General features: G+C 46.4%; 1 protein-coding gene across 1 annotated transcript in view; it reads left to right on the forward strand.

The window, feature by feature from the left end:
* LOC112556329 (uncharacterized protein DDB_G0271670-like) overlaps nucleotides 1–21,630 on the forward strand; it is a 48,848-nt gene that overhangs the window by 12,709 nt on the left and 14,509 nt on the right. The window lies entirely within an intron of this gene.

Here is a 21,630-nt window from a genome sequence, read left to right on the forward strand (position 1 = left end):
ACATGGTCCCGGGAACGCCAAAGGAAAAAAAAAGTTTAAGTACTACGCTAATAGCATCTCTACCACAGTAGCATCCACACTTTCTTCTTTCTTTTTTTTTTTTTTTTTTTTTTTGTGCAAACGACGCAAATAACAAATCACTGTTGTTGCTAGCGCCGACTCCTAATCGACATGCGCGTGGGCGGATGACTGCACGCGGAGTTCGCCTCGGCTAGCGACATCCGAAAATTTCTCGACAAATAGTAAATATATTTACCACGGGCTGGTGAGGGCGGGAGATTTTTCCCACAAACAGTAAATAGCGAATATATTTAGTTTACGGTGAAATCTCTTTGGGCGTGGAGTGAGCTGCTCTTGCTGCCCTTGTTTTGCGCCGCTGATTTGTGGAGGAGGCCGCCAAGCCATCAACCTTTCCAGTGTCCGGCTAAGCAGGTGATACCTGCCCCTGGTCTTCTGAGTCAGACTTGAGGGCAGGGCATGTTGCAGGTGTGTTTTTGTCTTCCTCGATTTCTTTTAAAACTAAAAATATTAATGAATAAAAATTAATGTACGTGAGTAAAGAAAGAAAAAGAAACAAAGAGTAAAGATTCATGACTGGATTCTCAATGGCTATTGTCCTTCCCCTTTCGAAAAAGTCCTGCATGATTGGTGTTAAGGGTGAATTTACCGGTACTGTAGGTCGATGCATCAGATAAAAATTTGCCGCAGCTGCTTTGCGGAAAAGGCCATTCCCAGTAAATGCTGAGATAATCGTCTTTCTTAAGGCTGAAAATTCCGAGAATTTGAGTGAAACAGCCGGTCTGGCATCTGCCGAAAAATCAGGATCAGACACCGCTGGCTCGTTTTGCAACGAAGCCTTCAGACTTCGAAACCAGTTGTGGCTGGCGAGGGAGTGAATGACTGGGATGAAGAGAGTGCTCTCTGGGTGCAATGCGTAGTTGGCACCGTGCTTTCCAGACTTAGTTAATGGAAAAACAGAAAAAAAAAACAAACAAACAAAAGTCACCATCCTGTTACTGTTGAGGTGCTTGGTAAGGACTTCACAGAAAGCGGATACGTGTACCCGCTGACGTCAGGGAAAGGGATCAGCTACGGAAAGACATGTGACCTGGGATCGTCGCATGCACAGACCAACTCCAAGATGGCGCTGCCGAGCCGGATGTTGGCCTTGCCACTTCCGTCGTCTTTGTGGAAATTGCGATGGAGCAAGAGTAGACGCCCTTGGTTCTCTGATGTCGTATTCACCAGCACACACACACATACACGCGCGCTTGCATCTTTAAACCCAGGCGCGTCCACAATACGTGCATACACATATTAACACAAACGCCCCTGTTAGCAATATTAGAGATAATATAATACGACTAAAAACAATTGTCCTTAAAAACATCAGAGTATAAACGGTTCCTACTCCTAAAACATTTGCGTCACAAAAACATGGCCCCCGGCTATGGACAACGGAAATAATAAGTACTGTCAGACCAGCAGGAGTGTCACTAACCTTTGTTTGTGCATCAAGCGACCCTAAAGCGGTGTTCAGTGGTGAGTCTCATAGTGACGGATTATTTTATAATTATTACTATTTTTACCAGCAAGATGTACTGCGAACGTTGTAAACACCATCTGTGTCTGCGTGGATCTTCTGCAGTTGTTACAGTTGCTGTCTTACATTTAGGGCACCACGTTGTTTGTTTGTTTTAAACGAAAAACCTTCACTAGGCGGTCTCCAAAACAGAAAAAAAAGCGAGAAACCGTCAACGCACACTGTTTGTTTTTCTGTGGAAAAAAAAGGTGGGGTACTTCACGTGTGGGTGCCCACTACCCGTACCAGTCCCCGTTCGTGGGCTTGAGAGAATGCAAACAGGAACTGCACACGCAGAGGGTCAGGCTTGAAAAACAAAAACAGCTTCGTATCGCCACGTGGAATGCACGCGCACGCGGGAGCGCGTAGCGGCGCCGCATCGAAATAAAAGCCGTGAAAAACATCAACCGCCAGATGCATGCTGGTAATTTTTTTTTTTTTTTACTGCGCACACCAGCGGAAATAACTTGACTGATGCGACCTTGGGAGCTCTGGGAATCGGTATTGTTCTGTCCTTTTGGTGGGGAGGGGCGAGGAGAAGATGTAAAAAGGATAGGATGCTGTAGGGGCTGGTGGGGGAGAAAAATCTCAGCCACGGGAGGCTGGGAAGTGATGAAGATGACGACGATAATAAGGACATATTTTTCACGCAGCTATGAGGACAGGCAACCCCACCCCTATCCCCCGCTGTCACCCTGTGCATGCCGGACGTGCAGCTGCCTGGCTCCATCCTTCATCTTCCTCAAGCAGCAGACGCAAGGAAATGCGCATTCGTGACTATCACGTGACGTGTGCGTGTCGCTTGTTGTCCGCCGCGACAAGCCCCACAGCCGACGTGTTGTTGTTATTTACCGCCGGCAAAGATGCGCTGGCATCATGTAATCCGGATCGTCACCTCAGGAAGGCGTTAGCTGGCTGGCGTTATGTAATCCTCGACCAGACTGTCGGGACTAGCTGTCACTTCCCGTTGAAGTCGATGACCTTCAGTGCACCACATCCTTCGATCACTCGATGGCTTAGTCACCTTAGTGTGTTCCTGTCGCACCGAGGGACTTCAACTGGGCGTAGTTTGAAAGCGCAGTGACGTCACCAGACGCCATCTTGGCAGACCACAAATGTGATGAGGATGCTAATTGAATGTGATGATGGCTGTTCCGTTACGTATGCTGAATTTCTTCCTCCTAAAATTCGTTCGATCCCCTGCTGAAACACCACCTTGCCGTGGTCAGTGGGGTTGCATGTCTCGATGATCCTTAGAACTAGCTCCTGGCAGTCTCACTCATGTCGGACAGACCAAGGGGTAGAGATCAGACTAAGAGTGGTCCATTGATCTTCCAGGTTGCAGGGGTTGGGCAACGGACTAATTGCCGCGAAGAGAACTAAGTAAATTCGTTTGAAATATACGTAAGGGACATCGTGATGGCGAATTCATCGCAAATTAGCTGCTGCACTCTGCGTCAACTACCAAAATGGTTGGCTGTGTTACGAAATTGAGTATTTTTAGTTTGACGAGGCCTTGGCGGAAGTGGCGATGTCAAGGCCAGGGCGTACTGCGTCTTAATTTTTTAATATTTTTATTTTATTTTGCATTTTTAGCATTTTAGAAGGGATCTATAAAAAGCTGGGGTAGACCTAGGTGGTCGTTATTCGATTTTTCTGAGTTGTTAGTAGTACTCTGTGTGAGTTGTTAGTAGCACTCTGTGTGAGTTGGAAATAAGAGGATGCGAGTAGCCTGTGTGGCAGTCCGCTGATTATGTGGTTATAACGTTGAGTTGTTGAACATTGAAATAATACTGAGAAATATTACAGTGTGAGCCGCTGTATACGTGTTCTATCTTGTGTTCAACGGATGACTGAAGTGACTTTGTACAGGAAAGTGTGACACCGCAGATTTTCAGATCTTTAAACGAGCCAAGTTACCGCTACAGTCGTAACATCTGGGGGCCTGTCCGGGGATCTGCACCGTCATCGTTTCCGTTGCAAAGAAGCTGCTGTATAAAGGACAAGAGAACTGTGAGTGAATCTTTTTGAGTTGAGTGTACAGCCATGGAAGTCACGAAGGAGCTAGTGAAGTTAGGCAAAGAATTAGGCCTGGAGAGAGAAGAGTTAAAAGAGTTTGTAGAACAGAAGGAGAGGGAAAGAGAGCAGAAAGAAAGAGAACAAAGAGAGAGGGAGAGAGAAGAAAGAGCTGCAGAGCGAGAATTACGGAAATTACAACTTGAACACGAAGAGAGAGAAAGACAACGCGTGCATGAATTAGAGATGGCGCGTCTGAGGCCAGCAGTCACCATGTCGGAGGTGTCTGTGAAGTGTGAGAGGCCAAAGTTGCCGAAATTTGTTGACGGTAAAGACAGTATGGACAGTTATTTACAACGGTTCGAGCGCCATGCTGAGCTGTCTAGTTGGCCACGAAGTGAGTGGGCGGTGTCGCTCAGTGCGTTACTGTCGGGGCATGCACTGGACATTTATTCACGCATGCCGACACAAGCAGTTCAAGACTATTATCAGTTGAAGCAAGCGCTGTTGAGTGGATATGACTTCACGGAGAACGGCTTTAGGCGACGTTTCCGTGCAAGTAAACCAGAGAAAGGGGAGAGCCCCGAGCAGTTTACAGAAAGGTTAAGAGCATACCTTTATAGATGGATTGAGGCAGCGGGGCAAAAAGACGGACTTCGACGGTCTGTTGTATTATAGTACTGAAAGAGCAGTTTCATCGAAGCCTGCCCCAAAGACTTGCAGTCTTCTTACAGCAGCAAGAAGACCAAAAGCCTGAAAGCATTTGTCCAATGCTGCGACAAGATACCTGCAGTCGCAAGGCAGAGAGTTCACCGCCAGATTAAGAGGCTCCCTGTCTGCAGCCGACACGGCCCAGTACACCACATCTGCCCAGCGCAGCCAAGGTTACGATCGGCATCAAGGCAACGAGCTGCGTGTTATTCCTGCGGTGGAAAGGGTCACAAGCCATGGCGTGCCCAAGCAACTCGATGAGACATTCAACCAGCCGCCAAACATTGGAGGGAAACACACGACGGACTCCGCAACCGTCGAATCGTCGTCCTGTGATGTCATCAAACGTAGCCATTTGTGAGGGAGATAGCCAAGGGCCAAGCTATGAAGGCCGACGACAACACACGATCGCTACCGACAGCACGACCCAGAACGAGCGGCACACTCCAGTGGTAGACTGCGCGTTTACCATGAGAACGACCGGCGACATTGGTAATATGCCGGTGTCACGCGGACAGGTGGGGGGTAACAACGTCACCGTGCTGAGGGACACTGGGTGTTCTGGAGTCGTCATCCGGAAAGACCTTGTGTTAGAAGGCCAGTTCACGGGTAACAGCTCGAGGCTTAGATGCTGCCACGGGCATACTCAGGATGTGCCGACTGCTGATGTTGAAATATCGTCGCCGTATTTCAGTGGTCAGGTGAATGCAGTATGCCTCGATAACCCGCCATATGATCTGATCATCGGCAACATTGAAGGCGCTAGAGCCGCTGATGACCCCGACCCAGAGTGGGAACACACATGTGCTGTAATGACTAGAGCACAGGCGGCCCAAGAAAAAGTAAAAACCCAAGCTTTAGCTGTCATACCGAACGTGAGAATGCCTGACATTGATAAAGAAGAACTCATTCGGATGCAGCGAGATGACCCGACACTGGATCAGTGTCGCAAGCAGGTCGCCAAGTACACAGAAGATGACGAAAAGATCAGGTTTGAGGAGAAAGGAGGGGTGTTGTACCGCATATTCCGCCAGCGAAACTTCCATAATGGCAGCCGGTCCGCCAAGTGCTAGTCCCAGCTCCCTTACGGCGGTCAGTGATGACGTCGCACATTCATCCATCATGGGTGGTCATTTAGGTGTCAGGAAGACTTTGGACAAAGTCACTGCAGCTTTTACTGGCCTGGCATCTCCGGGGATGTAACCCGCTTTTGCCAGTTCTTGCGATGCCTGTCAGAAAACGGTGCATAAAGGCAAGGTGGCTAAAGTACCTTTACAGAAGAGCCGCTGATTGATGTGCCTTTTAAGCGGGTAGCGGTAGACCTCATAGGTGAGATTAAGCCCGCCAGCGAGTCAGGACATAGGTATATCCTGACGCTAGTTGACTACGCAACCAGGTACCCAGAAGCGGTCCCTCTGAAGAAGATTGATACTGAGACCGTCGCTGAAGCCTTGATTGGAATATTCAGCCGCCTTGGAGTGCCAGAAGAAATACTTAGCGATTTGGGACCGCAGTTTGTGTCTGAATGCATGAAAGAGGTCTCCAGGCTCCTCAGCATTCGCCAGATTACCACCACCCCATACCACCCCGATGTGTAATGGACTTGTCGAGAGATTCAACGGTACCCTTAAGGCCATGCTAAGAAAACTGTGCCGACCAGCCTAGACAGTGGGACCGATACGTCAACGCACTGCTTTCGCTTATCGGGAGGTCACCCAAGAGGCTACGGGTTTTTCACCTTTTGAACTGTTTATTTGGACGAACCATACGAGTCCCATGCACATTTTGAAGGAGCTATGGACCAAGGAGGTCAACGAACCCGAAATTCGGACACAGCTATCAGTATGTATTCGAGCTGCGGGAAAGGTTGGAAGAAACCTTACAGCTAGCGATGACTGAACTAGAGAAGGCTCAAGGAAAGGCCAAGCATTTCTATGATCGGAAGACGAAGAACAGAACGTTCAAGCCTGGCGACAGAGTCCTAGTGTTACTACCTTCAGACCACAATAAACTGATTATGCAATGGAAAGGTCCGTTTACAGTGCGAGACGTCAAGGGCCTGAACGACTATGTCGTGTTTATAAAAAGAAAAGAGAAGGTGTTGCACGCCAATCTGCTCAAGCGGTACGTAGAGAGAGATCCAGATAGAGCGGCTGAAAACATTACCGATATAGCAATCGCTTCGATTGCTAATGGGCCGCCAAGCTTGAGCAATTCGCATCATGTCAAGTGGCCACCATCACGAGCGATGAAGATGGGTGTGTCGAGGACGGGGGTGAGGACCTCCTCGAACTGGGAGACATACACCATGGTGAGTCGGTGGACAACCTGGTTTACCGGCTCAATCTGTCCAGCCAACAACGCGGCAGAGCTTACCAAGAACTAGTGAGACAACATAGCTGTATCTTTACGGGAACGTACCAGGTGAAAAACTAACCTCATCCAGCACGAGATACGATTAACGTCAGACGTGCCGGTCAGATGTAAGCCTTACCCCGATACCATATGCTACCAGGGAGTCTTGAAGAAGGATATCGAGGAAATGCTGCGTTTGGGAATTATTCGGGAGTCCAAGTCACCCTACGCGTCGCCAGATGTACCGGTATGAAAAGAAAGATGGAAGCAAACAGGGTGTGCGTCGACTTCAGAAACTTAAAAACTTACCCACTTGACCCAGACCCATGCCGACGCCGCTGATCTGTTCCGACAGCTGAGCGGTGACAGATTCTTTACGAAAATCGATTTGAGCAAGGGTTATTGGCAAGTGACCATACCCGAAGAGGACATCCAGAAAACAAGCGTTTTTACACCCGATGGTGTTATACGAATTTTTGAGGAATGCCGTTTGAATGAAAGATTCAGGTGCAACATTGAGGAGAGTTTAAAGAAGATATTAGACGACTTGGAGGTATCGTGCACTACTCCGACGATTATACTGGTTCACACTCAGACTTGGGAAGATCATCTCCGCGTGATCCGCGTTGCTGCTTGATCGCATCGTCGAGAACAACCTGACTGCCAGGCCTAGTAAGTGTATACTCGGCACTGATGACGTAGACTTCATAGGGCATCGTCTTAAGAAGGGAGTGAAAGGAGTCACGAGGACAATGTCAAGAAGGTGAGAGATGCACCAAGGCACAAAATAAGAAGCAGTTACGTTCTTTCCTTGGCCTGGCATCCTTTTATCGGAGTACATGCCTCACTTCGCAGCCGTGACGGCACCTCTCACGACCTTCTAAAGAAAGGACAGCCAAACTCACTCGAGTGGTGAAGCGCAAGAGCGAGCATTTGTTACCGTCAAAACATTCCTGACCAGTGACCCGTGCTGCAGCTCCCAGATCCTTTCTAAGATGTACGTTTTAAGCACAGATGCATCAGATACAGGGATTGGGCGGTTCTGATGCAGGAACACGAAGGAAAGTTATTCCCTGTCTGCTACGCAAGCAGAAAGCTGAATGGGGCTGAGAGAGAGATACTCCACTATCGAAAAGGAGTGTTTTACCATCGTATGGCGGTGAGGGAAACTTCCGGTTATACCTAGAAGGAGTTAGGTTTACATACGGAAGACCACAACCCTCTCACCTATTTGAACACTGCACGATTTGAGAACAATAGGGTGATGAGGTAGGACCCTGTTTTTGCAGAACTTTGACGTGCATTTTGACTCTGTAAAGGGATCGGACAACGTTGGTGCTGATTTCTTGAGCCGGGTTGCTCAAAGAACTGAACTGAGCTGAATATAACTACAATCCGATGAAGGATACTGTGATTAGCAATTACATGTGAAGTTTTGTTAAGTAGCTTTATTGTTAAGAGACTGGTTAGTTTTGATGTGAGGAGAGATCATGCATTAATTTGGTTTTTGTTGGAAGATGATGATACCTTAAAATGTTTGTTTTATTTCGTATGTTTGTAGAAGAAAGTCCTGCGGAGTTTCTTCTTGAAGTGGGAGGTATGTTACGAAATTGAGTATTTTTAGTTTGACGAGGCCTTGGCGGAAGTGGCGATGTCAAGGCCAGGGCGTACTGCGTCTTAATTTTTTAATATTTTTATTTTATTTTGCATTTTTAGCATTTTTAGAAGGGATCTATAAAAAGCTGGGTAGACCTAGGTGTCGTTATTCGATTTTTCTGAGTTGTAGTAAGTACTCTGTGTGAGTTGTTAGTAGCACTCTGTGTGAGTTGGAAATAAGAGGATGCGAGTAGCCTGTGTGGCAGTCCGCTGATTATTGTGTTATAACGTTGAGTTGTTGAACATTGAAATAATACTGAAATATTACAGTGTGAGCCGCTGTATACGTGTTCTATCTTGTGTTCAACGGATGACTGAAGTGACTTTGTACAGGAAAGTGTGACACCGCAGATTTTCAGATCTTTAAACGAGCCAAGTTACCGCTACAGTCGTAACAGGCTGTGCTGCCTCGGCTACAACATACTACTTCATCTCGCTAGACACAAACATTATATTTATATTAACTCCTGTATAGAATGAGGAAGAGGTACCACTTCCTATTTATCCGCTGGAAAATTCAATAATCCGCAGAAAGGACAGTTGAGACCTTAGTGGGCTAGGACGCCCTTTGAGTAAGACCTTTGGCGTGCACATGGCGTGCTCTAGACACAGTGGACCACCTCCATTCATTACTGCCTTACGCTACTAAGCTATCGAGCTGCGCCTTTTTTTACGAATCCTTAATTACTAATAAGTAAACAAATCCTTTAAAAATTAAAGAAATCTTTTCCCGACTGTTTGGAGGTGAACGTGACAGTAGTGTGTGGTCTGCATGCTTTGGTTCCACGTTTCATGTTGATGGAGGCAATGTCCTGCTGCGGGACTGAAGAGAGTGGTTTGACATGCAATCGGGCCCAGCAAAACAATCCCTCCGTCCTCTCGATCGCTTCAATGTTGATGAATGGGGCACACTTGGCAAGACGGAGTCTCCCGAAGGTCAGCAAGTTCACGTGCTGGGGTCACACACGCAACAAGATGGAGTGGTGGCGGAGAGAAGACACAGAGTTCACAACATTGTCGTGGGAGGGAAGAGCTGCTTGAATTCTTTTGATTTGTGCCGCTGGACACAGAAAACAGATAAAACAGCACAAATAGAGACCCAGGACGCAAACACAACAAAACAGCAATGAAGGACTTACGTGGATTCATAATACCGGGTAGGAGGAACATGTCATCAATGGATGACGACAACAGAGATGACAAATGACAACAACAGTGTTATTGTATGCATACACTATACATTATGACCATACACTATATACTTCACACCAGACACTATATACACATAGACTCGACACACACCGTACAATATACACCACATACCAAACACCATACGCATACACTATACACTGTATACCATACATCATACAGCATACACCAGACACTACACATCTACTATTCACCACATACTGTAGATAACACAATATATATATATCGTACAATATACCCATTACACGTCATACTATTCACCATTGTACACCAGACATTATACATCATATACACTATTCCCTACATACTATATACCATACATCGCCTAAAGCGCATGCGCAGTCCTGTACCGCACACAGGTGAGAGTATAAATACGTATGTGTATGACCAGTGAGAGCTAGGACATTGATAACGATGTCTGTGTGAATGCGTGCACAGGTGTGTATGTTGTTTGTTTGTATTTTTTTTTCATGCGTACGTTTGTGTGAACGTGCTTGTACATGATTAATGTGCGTTGTCTAACATGTAGCAGGACACTAGGTGCGTGTGTGTGCGCGTGCGGACGTGTTAACGATCCAGGAACGGGTCTCCACCAGTCCCGAGCGCCTGACGGACAGGTGAGGCGGGGGAAGCAAGCTGGTGGAGGACGAGATGTGGCGTGCACTGGGTGGACCTTCTCCCGCTGCCATAACTGTCGGCGCGAACCTCTTGCCGTCGGGATCGGATTACAGTCTTCGAGGCCAGCGACTGAGGTCAGCGGGCAAAGAATGCCATTTGTCTCTCGGACGGCCTTTGTGGCCATCGACTGACACGCCAGTTTGCTTTGGGTTGCTTGAAGTGGGAGGGCGGCGATGGGTCTGGGTGCCCATGGGGCTTGAAAGGCGTTGACCGAGAGGTTTCATCTAACGTGGGCCCTTTGACTAATTCGTTCGTTAGTGCGTTCTTGACCTTCAGCATTTTGCGCGCGTGCATGTGTGTGTGTCCGAGAGAGATGATGTACACTTCTCGCCTTTTCTCTCCATATCCCACCAATTCGCTGAGGTCAAGCTCAACAATCATTCATCCCATCGACCACCTGCTACTTCCCCATAGATTCTGAGGATCTGTCGCTGTCAACCCATATTTCAACCCGCCGTCCTTTAAAAGACACCCGATTGGTTCCTACCCCTGAACTTTGAACCGACTGTCCTCTCAGATTAACTCAACCTTGACCTTATTGCCATCCCCTAAATGAGGCACTGACTCTCATGACCTACTCTTGTTTGCATCCTAACACTAACATTCTTTCTCTCGAAACTCTCTTTTTCAGTTTTGAGCGATTTACACATCTTGTTCACACATACCTCATTTCAGTCAATACTATAATAAATCTTTTTGACATTGACATAATAATAATAATAAGGGACTTAACAAAGCACATTTCCTTGCTTATAAGCTCAATACACTTTACAAAATACAGACATAAAATTCATGTAACGATTATACAGACACAGACCAAACCATGTTAGCAAACAAATGGACAGAAACACATCAACAGGCGTATATACATCAGAGACTCACTTTTCTCCAAAACAGCTTTAATTGAGGGCGGTACCCATCTCTAATGCTCACAGCCTTACCTTCCCCAATACTCTGTGGTGTGAGATAACCAATCATCAACTGGGTCAACTGCAGAAAACTTGCTGCGCCAAACGGGTATCGAACGACGGGCATCTAGTTTTGGACTCCATTCAGTGCTCTATTTGCTTTTTCTTTTTTTTGCATTCTGTTTTGTTAGCCTTATCTATTTCTATGTGCGTTCTACCTGTCATCAGAGATGATGTAAAAGGCCATGGGAATTAGATAACACTCGCTGTTATGCTTCGGATGATGTAAATGGTTGTGCCTCTTCCCAATGAAAGAAAGAGTTAACATGCAGAAATAAATCTGTAACACTTGCTTGCTTGTGTAAATGCTTCTGAGCTTTCACGGAAAGGGTTGATGTGCTGGCGTAAGCCGATCGTCTGGTCTCGAGCGGTTTAACGAGATTCTCTTCACCTGGCAAGGTCACGTGTGAACGTGCCTCAGCAAAACATCAAGGTCGCAGGTAACTCGACCCACGTGCGCACATACCAGACTCGAACCCAGCAGCTCTACAAGCCAGCACACGCAGGCAAGGACAGCCACCCACCCAACCACATCGCACCTACCCACACACAAACACACTTGCACACACACAAACTCACATAAAGGATAGGGTAGCATCAGTTTGCACTACTGAACAACCTAAATCCAACACCAAGGTAGCCTCTACCCCGAGCTTTGCCACCCACGACGCAAAATGCAAAATTTCTGAAGCGATGCATCTACCTTTGTGTGGAAGAACCATGGTTAACTGTTCATGTTTCGTGCATTCATTCATTGGTTCATTTTGCCTTTTTATTTTCTTTTTACTTTTTTTTCTTATTTTCTTTCTTCGTTTATGGACAAAATGAGATAGAATTGTTGAGAGATATCTTCAAGTGCAGATGTTGAAAGATGTGTAATCCATTAAATCCCTTTAATCTTTTACAAAATCAATGTCTTCATTTATCAAAGTAGAAACTTCACTTTTTCCTTCTTTGTTTATCCTAATGTTCGGGATTTGAAAATCCTATTAGTTGTGTGTGTGCGTGTTTCTGGGTGGGGGAGGGGCTGAGAGGGGATAATAGCTCCCTTGTTTAACAGACACTGTAAGTAGAAAAAGTCACTTCCATATCCGCTGAATAGCTGATATTTTTTTTTTTTTTAAGTGTGGAGAAAAATCAGTCTGTGGAAAGAAGCGTCTTGCGTCGACGGTGATGCCAGCTCGTTCCCGTTCACAACGGTCTTCATGTCCTCTCTCTTTCTCTCCTAGCGACTGCATCCGGTGTGAAAAGCCAGACTTTCATTTCCTTCTGGATTCCAGGTGATCCCACCATCCATCTCAGTGGAAATATTAAGACTTTGTGCGTGACTTGAATGGTGTGTGTGTATACAGGGCTGACTTGCCGTGATATACCTTTAGTTGCTAGCTCGGCATAAAACACCAATTCCTCCCCTACCCTTGTGGGTGAGTGTGTGTGCGTGCGTGTTCGCTTTTTCGCGTCAGACTTTACCTGCGCTCTTTCATGTACCAAAAACCATTTCATCAACCATTTTAGGTATCACTCGATTGTCCTTCACCTTAAGCCCCCGAAATGATCGCTTTTGTTCCATTACGATCACATTTACAACAAGCGCGGCTCCACCAAGGCCAGTCACAGGTGGACAGTGAGGCGTAACGTCTGCTGACCCTTGCACCACCATTCTGGCTCAGGCTGCTGTGACGTCGCTGGACCACCGAACCACGCGAAACATCGAATGACTTGCAGACCTTGACGGGTACTGACATGTGACATCATATACTTATCTACTGAAGGGAAACAGCAGAGCGAATGACGTAGTAAACCGTAGTAAACCGGCACTTGACATTCGATAACCTGCCTGCCAGTTCGTGATGAACCTATATGTTCACTGAAGCGTGCCGTGAGGGCTTTTGTGATTTGACAGCAAAGACCGACAGCTTCCCAACGTACGTGTGCCGTGTACGTTTTTAACGCCTATATACGAATTACACAAACGTGAAATTGAGCTCAGAAGCTGGTATGTTAACAAATGTCGAATGCAAAAGCACGTTGCCTCATAAACAACATTTGTAGTGGGCCGTATAACACTCTTGTCACGTGGCACCGCTCTCCTGCGCTGAAGCCGGATTTTGCGCCTGGTGAAAAAGCAAAATCAAACAGCACACACACCAAAAAATAAATAAATAATAATAAAAATAAATAAACAAAATATTAAAAAAATCCTTGCATATGGATATTTCGTAAAACTCCGTAAGACGTTGCAAATTACAGGGTATATATGTTTTCCATTATCTGTTGGTATCTATTAAAAAAAGTATGGAGTTTTTTGTAAAGAAAATGTAGCCTGTCATTGGTTACAAAAATGTATGTGAATTTCAAAGTTTTGTGACCTAAGCACACGTTGGCTGATTATGACGTCAGTCAGGCCAACAGCCAATGCGGGAGCCGCAACGGTAGTCTAATGAGACAGCCGCCCAATCAGCAAGCCCGCTTGGCCTTGCAGGAAGGGAAGTAATTAACCTCTTTCCAAAACTCGAGTGAGAATCCCGATATAGCAACAGATCTCGCAAAGGGACTAAAATGATTTTGTTTGTTTTGTTTGTTTGTTTGTTTTTTGTTTGTTTTTTTGTTGTTGTTTTTATAATTGCTTTTGCGCGATTTCGCATCTTTTAAGAAATGAAATCTCTGGTTTGAAAATAATGTTGTGGTCAACATTTCAGAAAACGTCCCGCACAAATCAGTCGATTTTGTTCAATGCCATGCTCGCTATTCCCCGTTCATGGGCTCGCCTTCATGCTTGCTGGTGTGCACATTCGTGAACGTGTCGAGTTACTCGAACTTCCTTGAACCAAGGGCAACGAGCGATGTGAAATGCACGTGGGCGCACTTAACTGGGCAAGAATGCGGATGGAAGATTATCTGACTGTAAGAATGGGTTTCCTTAGAATGTCAGTAGCATGAAGGGCATAGCCATAAAACAAACAGCTAAAGCAAGAGTTAATTGGAATCCAATTTTTATTTTTCAAAAAATTAACTTCAAGCTTCCTCCCTGGCCTACCTCCCTTCCAATAAGATCATGGAACATAATTGTCTTCATGAATTTATCCGCGCTGGTCGCGAACTGGCAGAAGCCGTGAGGGGCGTTGTAAGAAATGGTATGGCCATTTAGCAGCAAACCTTAATGATTTTAGCAAAGGACAAACGACAAACTCTTACCCCCCGCTCCGACTGGCGTGGCAGCGCCACAGCCGTGCACACGAAAGGAAGGGAGGTAAGGCGGTACTGGTGTAGATGTCCGTCAGACGCACCCCTTGACTAGTAAAGCTACGTCTCCTGCATCCCTCTCCCCCCACACATCCCCATCCCCCACACATCCCCATCCACCACTCACCTCATGTTACCTCTCCCCACCCATCTGATCCACACGCACGTGCGCATACTCGCGTGTCCCCCTCACAGACACCAACAGAGTGAACCTGACAGGATGTGCAAAATGGACGAAGCAGAGTTTGCCGTTGCTCGCCCCTCTCACTCTCTATTGGGGGTGATGTGGGAAAGACAGGAGGCGTGCAAAGTTTTATATCACGTGCCTCACCGTCTTTATGATACAAAGAATCAAATTCTATTTGTTAATCAACCCAATGCAGAAAATTTGATGGAAAGTTTCTACCGGAAATGAAGAGAGAAAGAAAGATGGACTCGTTGATAAATGTGTTCTAAAGCTATTTCCTCCCTAGAAATAGTGATAATGTTACAATAAAAAATTAAGACAATATATAATGACTGCCCAAGGAATTAAGAACACGGATATACATATTTAATTTAACTAATTATTAAAATCAGTCTATACGGCGGGTATCTATTTTCCCTCTTTGTGCATCAGGTTGCACATTAAGGCCTCAACCAGAGTCCGCCACCGATGTTCGATCGGCTGAAACACGCTCTAGGTGACCCCATGTCCAGCCCTTTCCTTTCATCTCCCTTTCCACTGTTTTCCTCCAAGTTTCCTTTGGGCGGCCGTCATTTTCCTTCCGGGCCGTCTGGAGTCCATCGTATGGCGACTCTGGGAAGGTCTGCCTCCTGTCTGCTGCGCGGAGCAATGTCCCAATCCATCAGCCTCGCCAACGCCTTCGTGAACCTGCGTGGTATGGACTCGTTGTTTCACTTCTTGGTGGAGTTCTTCGTTGGTGATGGTGTTTGGCCAAAAGATGTTAAGTATGCGCCTGAGGCATCTGTTTTGGAAGACGTCGAAGCTTGTTACTGATGGTTTGGTCATCATTTCCAAGATTGCTGATCCGTAAAGGAGGGTGTCTTGATCAATGTTTGACTTGAAGATCTCAGGCTTGATCTTCTGCGCGGCTGATGTTTTTTTGCCTTCCATGTGCTCCTGAGTGAGGCAAAGGCCTGACTGGCTTTTCGCCAGTCGGGCTCGAATCTCTCACTCTCCGCATCCCAGGCTGTTTGACATTTTGGGACCCAGTTAGGTGAAGAACTGTCAACTTGCCTCAAATCTCTTCTCCATTTAGTTTGATGCTGTCTTGGACTCTGGCGTTCACTCTCATACTGATTAGTTGTTTTTGTGCTGACCTTCAAGCCAAGGTTTCCAGCTGTTTCTGAGAAGGCCTTTGTTTTTTCCTGCATTGTCTTGGTGGCGGTTGGACAGCAGAGCAATAGGTCATCTAGCAAAAAAGTCCAAGTCTTCCAGTGCTGTTGTTGCTGTCCCAATAGTCATGGTCCATCTGAGCCCTCTCCTCTCGCTGTCGCACCCCGTGGAAATCACGTCTTATGATCCTATCCATGTGCCAGGAGGAGAAGAGGCATAACGGCGACAGAATGCAGCCCCTGCTTTCACCCCCGGCCCCGTACCTACCGTGGTACTGACGCTTGAAGGGGTCTGTGAGCTCGTATGTCCACAGACATCACCCCTGGGATGTTGGAAATCGCTGGATACAGCATCCAAAGCAATGACCTGAACAAGTTTTTGCAGGGACTCCGTAATGCCCTCAGGATCTTCCATAAGGACTCGCGGTGGGATGCTGTCAAAAGCCGAGTTAATTCTTCCAGCGCCGGTCATGAATTGATGTCCACCAACAAGCGTGTGTTCCATTCATTGCTCTGCTCCAGAATCTGTCGCAGAATGGGTTAGGGTTAGGGTTATACCAACAGTGATATTTCTAACTTTAAATTCAAATTCTTTACGATGCGTTCCCTTGTTGATGCCAACAGTCATCATCATCATCATCATCATCATCATCATCATCAAACTCTTCGTGTGAACTTTATTTATAAAGTATGAATTTCTGTAAGATTCAGAAAATGTTTCACAACTGAATCCAAAATGAAAGGACGAGGAAGACACAACAAAATACTCGTCTGCCTGTGATGTTGTCTTCCTCATGCTAGTGGTCTGATTGTGTCACGAAACTTAGCCGCCATTCATGGTCGTGCAGCGATTTCTAGCGATTAATAGTAAATATGAAGGCGAAAAAGTGGAGTCGGTTGGAAAATCTTCGTTGTTAACACTTCAGCGCGCTTCGTCCTTGATATTTTCCATGATGACAAAAACACCTAGTTTCATCAAAAATGAATGTATATTCTAACAATGGAAGTGTTTCTTCACCATGTGTTAAATGCTACTGATTCTTTATTCACGTGACATCATGACCTTGCAGATAAACCTGTTCGACCCCGATACTACTGCGTTTTAGCAAAAAGATAAAGGTCGTCCCCTTGACATTTTTTTTGTTTTAGGATCGTTGAGGGGATGAGTTTTAGCGACCTCACTTTTGTTGTGAGGGGAAGGGAGGTTCAGCCCAGTGAGGATGGTGCCCGTCTCCTCTTCCTCCTTACCTTCCCCAAGTCGTTATGGATGGCCGAGGTGGTTAGAGCATTGGCAGCCGAACCTAGAGAAGCACTGCGTTCCATTCTCGAAACTTTCCCCAGTCAACCCAGGTGTCGGGAACAGGTGCCTGATATTTTAGGAATCTAGGCTAAAAACATTTTAAATAGTGTCTGTCTACAATGTAAATCATCGGCAGCTGCCTTCACCTCCCAACAAGCTTTTCTTTCTTACGGACTTTTTCATCCCCATTTTTCACCCAGGACTGCGAATCTGAATGTTAGGTGTGTTAGAAAGTGAGGTCAAAAGGGAGCAGGTCAGCCCAAGGTGTCGACAAATACCTGAAAAGAAATGAACCTAATGTTCTATATAAACTCCAAAAGGACTTATGTGAGAGGTCTAACTGCTATACTACACGTGCATGTAAGAAGGTCTTTATACTTAGTTAAATATACTCCATCAAGTCTTATTCTAGCTAGTTTGAGTAAATGGTATCTATTTTTTTAAGGAAAAGTAAGATTTTACTAGGATGGTCAGAATTAACAATCTTCCATAGTTCTTTACCTTTCACTTTGTTTTTTCTAATGCCACCTTATTTTTGATTTCTTGCTTTATGCTCATTCTTCTTCGGCTGGATGTAGAATAGTAAATGTCTTAAGTAGTTAGCGTTAGTATGTATAGTATTATTGCTTTATTTGTACAGTACTAGCTACTTTATCAGCCACTTCATTTCTTTATTTCGGGGTAATGCGACGGAATCAAAGGAACCCAACTGTCCTTTTTATTATATTACCATGTCTGTCTATTAGTGATTATTTATTTTAAGCACCTGGGAGTTGTTGACATGATTAGTCTGATTTCATTACAATGGTTATTAGTCCGTTTCTGTCATCCCCATTGCAGTTTTTTACTGTCTGAACGAGCTTGTATGGAAAGTCCAGGTAAGCTGTCGAAGAGATTCTTTTATCCCATGCAGGTGGACAGTAGAGTACAACGTCCAGTCGTTTGTGTTCTCGGGTCACTAGATTATCCAGTATATAATAGAGTTTGTAGTGTGCTTTAGTTTATGGAAGGAGCCTTGTGTCTGAAATGTTCTTTCTTTGCTGTATCCGATCTATGAGGTCTCCAAAACCTCTCTGCTGGTTGTGGAAGTGCCCCTCGAGCACCACTATCGTGTGGGGAAGTTGTTGTCATGCGTTCTGCCTGCCTCGCTATCGAAGTCTATTGTCACACTCAGAGTCGCTAAATCCACAAACAAATAAGGCACCAATGTTCAGCTCCGGCGTGGTTAAGGCCATGCCTCAATATAAACCGAACCTGTTCCACCGACTTTAAACGTTGGTGAACCTATACATCCCAATGTTGACAAGTCTGTGTGAACAACAGAGTGAAACCCGCGTCACAAGCCAGACTGCTGGCCAATCCACGTCCCTGGGAGGTGGGCAGAGCACAGGACAGATGCTGCCATCAGCCCGTGACCGCGGCAGTGTGTGCGTGACTTTCGTGACACAGCAGGTCACGCTTTGTTGGTCTGTGTACCTTATAACTGTTTCGACAGCGCTGTTGTTAGTAGAAGTTGACAATACTCGTTGATTTAATAACAATTCATTACAGTACACCTATTAAAACCAGAATGTTTCATTAACAATTATCGTAGTGTTTCCTCAAGCAATCAATTAAAGCCATTAGAAGGATCACGTAGGCGGTCAATTTACCTGAGTTCAGGCACGCCTCAGTTCTCAACCTAATCATCAGATAACACATGATTGCAGCATCTGGCTCTGTACGACTTTGATGTCGCTCTTTGCGTCTTTCTCCCAGCGCAGTCAAACCAGTGATAAATCATCAAACAACAAATGAGCAACACCTTAAATAATAATTCGCCTTTCCCAAACAAATCAGGATCCAAAAGTGAAGCATGCTCTACCTGTGTGTGTGTTGAGTTTAAAGTCGGTTTTCAGTATAAAAGTTTTGTTGATGTCAAAGTTGCATGATTGTAATGCGTTCCTTAAGGCACTGTTAATTATAGGAGGAGTTTCATGTCTGCACTAGGCCACACACTAAAGAGTTTTCGAGAGTTCTTTCGAACACCAGAGGCTTTTCGTCGACCGCGGCCGGGCCCCCTTTTCACTTGTAGGCCTGGAAGCCACACTAACGATGGATCGTGCAACGCCCACCAAACAGGGACCATTACAGGCAAACCACTCCATGCCTGTCACCTCGAGTCACAACTCCCCCCGAAGCTTGCCTTGAACACGGTGCTCAATTTCGAGCCGGGCCGCTGACCTCGGAGGTGCTGACAAGACGCAAGAGAGGTCGGAAAGGGTCAGCGGCCACTATCGATCAGCCCTCCGTGTCCCGAGACGAAAATGGCCGCGCAAGGAAATGCTGTCGCAACTTACGGTGTCAAGCCCGTCAATGCTTGAGGGCCTGTAGATGTGAGATCAACTACCAATCCAGTCCACGCGCCCGACAACGACGCATGCTTCATTCACAATTTTTTAAATTAACCAATATATCGACAGAACTTTGTCAGAAATTTAATTTAAAAGTTCCTGATGCCGAAGGTTTTCTTATTTGCTCTCGATCAGGAAGACTTCTTCTTACCCTAATTTGATCACCACGTCGTCACTAGTCCCCTTCAACACGACAACTAATCGAAAACTTGATTATTTCCGGCTACTATTATATTAGCCTTAGTTTATTCCTTGTTACTGCCTCGAGGAGCAAAGGCCCGCGATTTCCGTATTCTAAGTGGTTTTTGCTGCCACCAGCACACAGATGCTGTCTGGGATCCGCCCGAGGGATTTCAAGTGATTTACACCTTCCACTATCTCACAAAAAATAAACCTAATCCGCTGTTTAATCTCTTATTCTGTGTACGGCGCTCCCGTGCGTTTTGGCCAGTGTTGATGGCTGTTTGTACCGACCCATAGAGACCGGGAACAAAAAAAAAAAACAAAACAAAAAGAAAAAAAGACATCGAACACAAAAAAATATGTATGTGGAGATCGGTACCACGTTTTAGGCACTTTCATGTTCACCCACAGACCAACCGAAAAAAGTTACGCAATCAGAACCAAAACGTAGTCAAAGGAAAATGAATTACAACTACAAGAAATTATAAGTATATGTCCGCGATCTGTGGCAAGATGACAGGAACATAAGGCACGACGAGAGAGCACGACCCTCAGCGAACAATAACAGTAAGAGTTTAAAAAAAACGAGAGAACAGTGAACAAAATGTAAAATAAAATGCTGCACTCGGATAGCGACATCTAGCGTCGGGGCTGCCGCGCTGTACGAAGGACCCGGTGAATAACCCAGAACATCGGTTGTCCTCTTCGACCAGCAGGACCTCGGCTCCTTGACGCTAAAGCTCCACGCCTGTGTGCGAGAGAACCTCTCCAGTTCTTCCACAGTTCCTTGATCACGTCTGCCAACCCATGCCCCTCATATACCGATGCACATCTCCAATGCCCAGGTACTTCAGATAGCCACAACCCCCCCAGCACCCAGCGTCTTTGCCTCCCGGCCGCACTACATAACGTCGCGCCTCCACCAGCCGCATTCCGCTCTGTCGTTCAGTGTCTTTCGACCAATCACCTGTCGGTGCCGGTCCCGCTGGATTGTGCAATCCATCCATACCAGCGACCTCAGATTGGCTGGTGCTGCGCCTAGTGAACCGCTGAACGCTGTACCAAATCCAAGCCCCCCCTGCCGACAGCGTTCGTTTGCGGGGTGCAGCCTCGGGCCTTCGGCCTCGCCAGAAGCCAAACTGCCACGTCAGCTTGGCCGGTCCACCATGACCGCAGTCCGATCATCTACCTTTTGACCAGCCCCAGATCCGTCACAATCAATAAGGCGCAGTCTCAGCGACGCAATCACTGCCCGTAACAAAATCGAGCTCGAATAAATAAATCACGATAGCTGCCGACCAAAAGAAGCGTCTGCTAATATGGACTCACACTTAACTAGAGATGATCTGTTGATTTCCTTAAGTGGCGTGATGTATGTGGTATGTCACACATGTGACACTACAGAATTAATACCCATCACTCGCTGCTAGCCATACATCGTTACATACTAAATTACTCTACTCTCTACCTTCGTGTCATCAGAAACAAAGGCCCCCAACACCAAAAATCGCCTGTCCATTTGCCTCTCCGCGACCGTCGCAAGGACTCCCACATGAACTCCTCGCACTCCTCGATACCAACCCTCCACACACCGCCAGTCTACCATCCTCGCTGTACCCTCGGTGGTTTTACCCCTACGCCCACCGTGAAATGCAAGAAAGCCACCTTGTGCCGGCAGCGGCGCCGATTCGTCGTCCTAACAGCGGTGAAAATCCAGTTTCACCCTCAAGCCTTGTCCCCTCAATCAAATCTCGGATTGACTGTATCGGCTGAGGCAGCGCCTAACCCATGCGCTTCGTTACCGTCAACCAAATGCCGACCTGCGGCAGCCCGCCATGCGCGGGCCACTGATAAGCGAGATGCTAGGAGCGACACCAGCCTACCCGAGCGATCCGCCTAGCGGAACCACAAATGCAGGCGACGCGCCCACTTCGGACCGCGATGCGGTAGAAGGAGGAGAGAGGCCCTCGCGAGACGGCGAAGAACGCACCGCACAAA

This window comes from Pomacea canaliculata, linkage group LG2, assembly GCF_003073045.1.
Source record: "Pomacea canaliculata isolate SZHN2017 linkage group LG2, ASM307304v1, whole genome shotgun sequence".
NCBI classification, from domain to species: domain Eukaryota; kingdom Metazoa; phylum Mollusca; class Gastropoda; order Architaenioglossa; family Ampullariidae; genus Pomacea; species Pomacea canaliculata.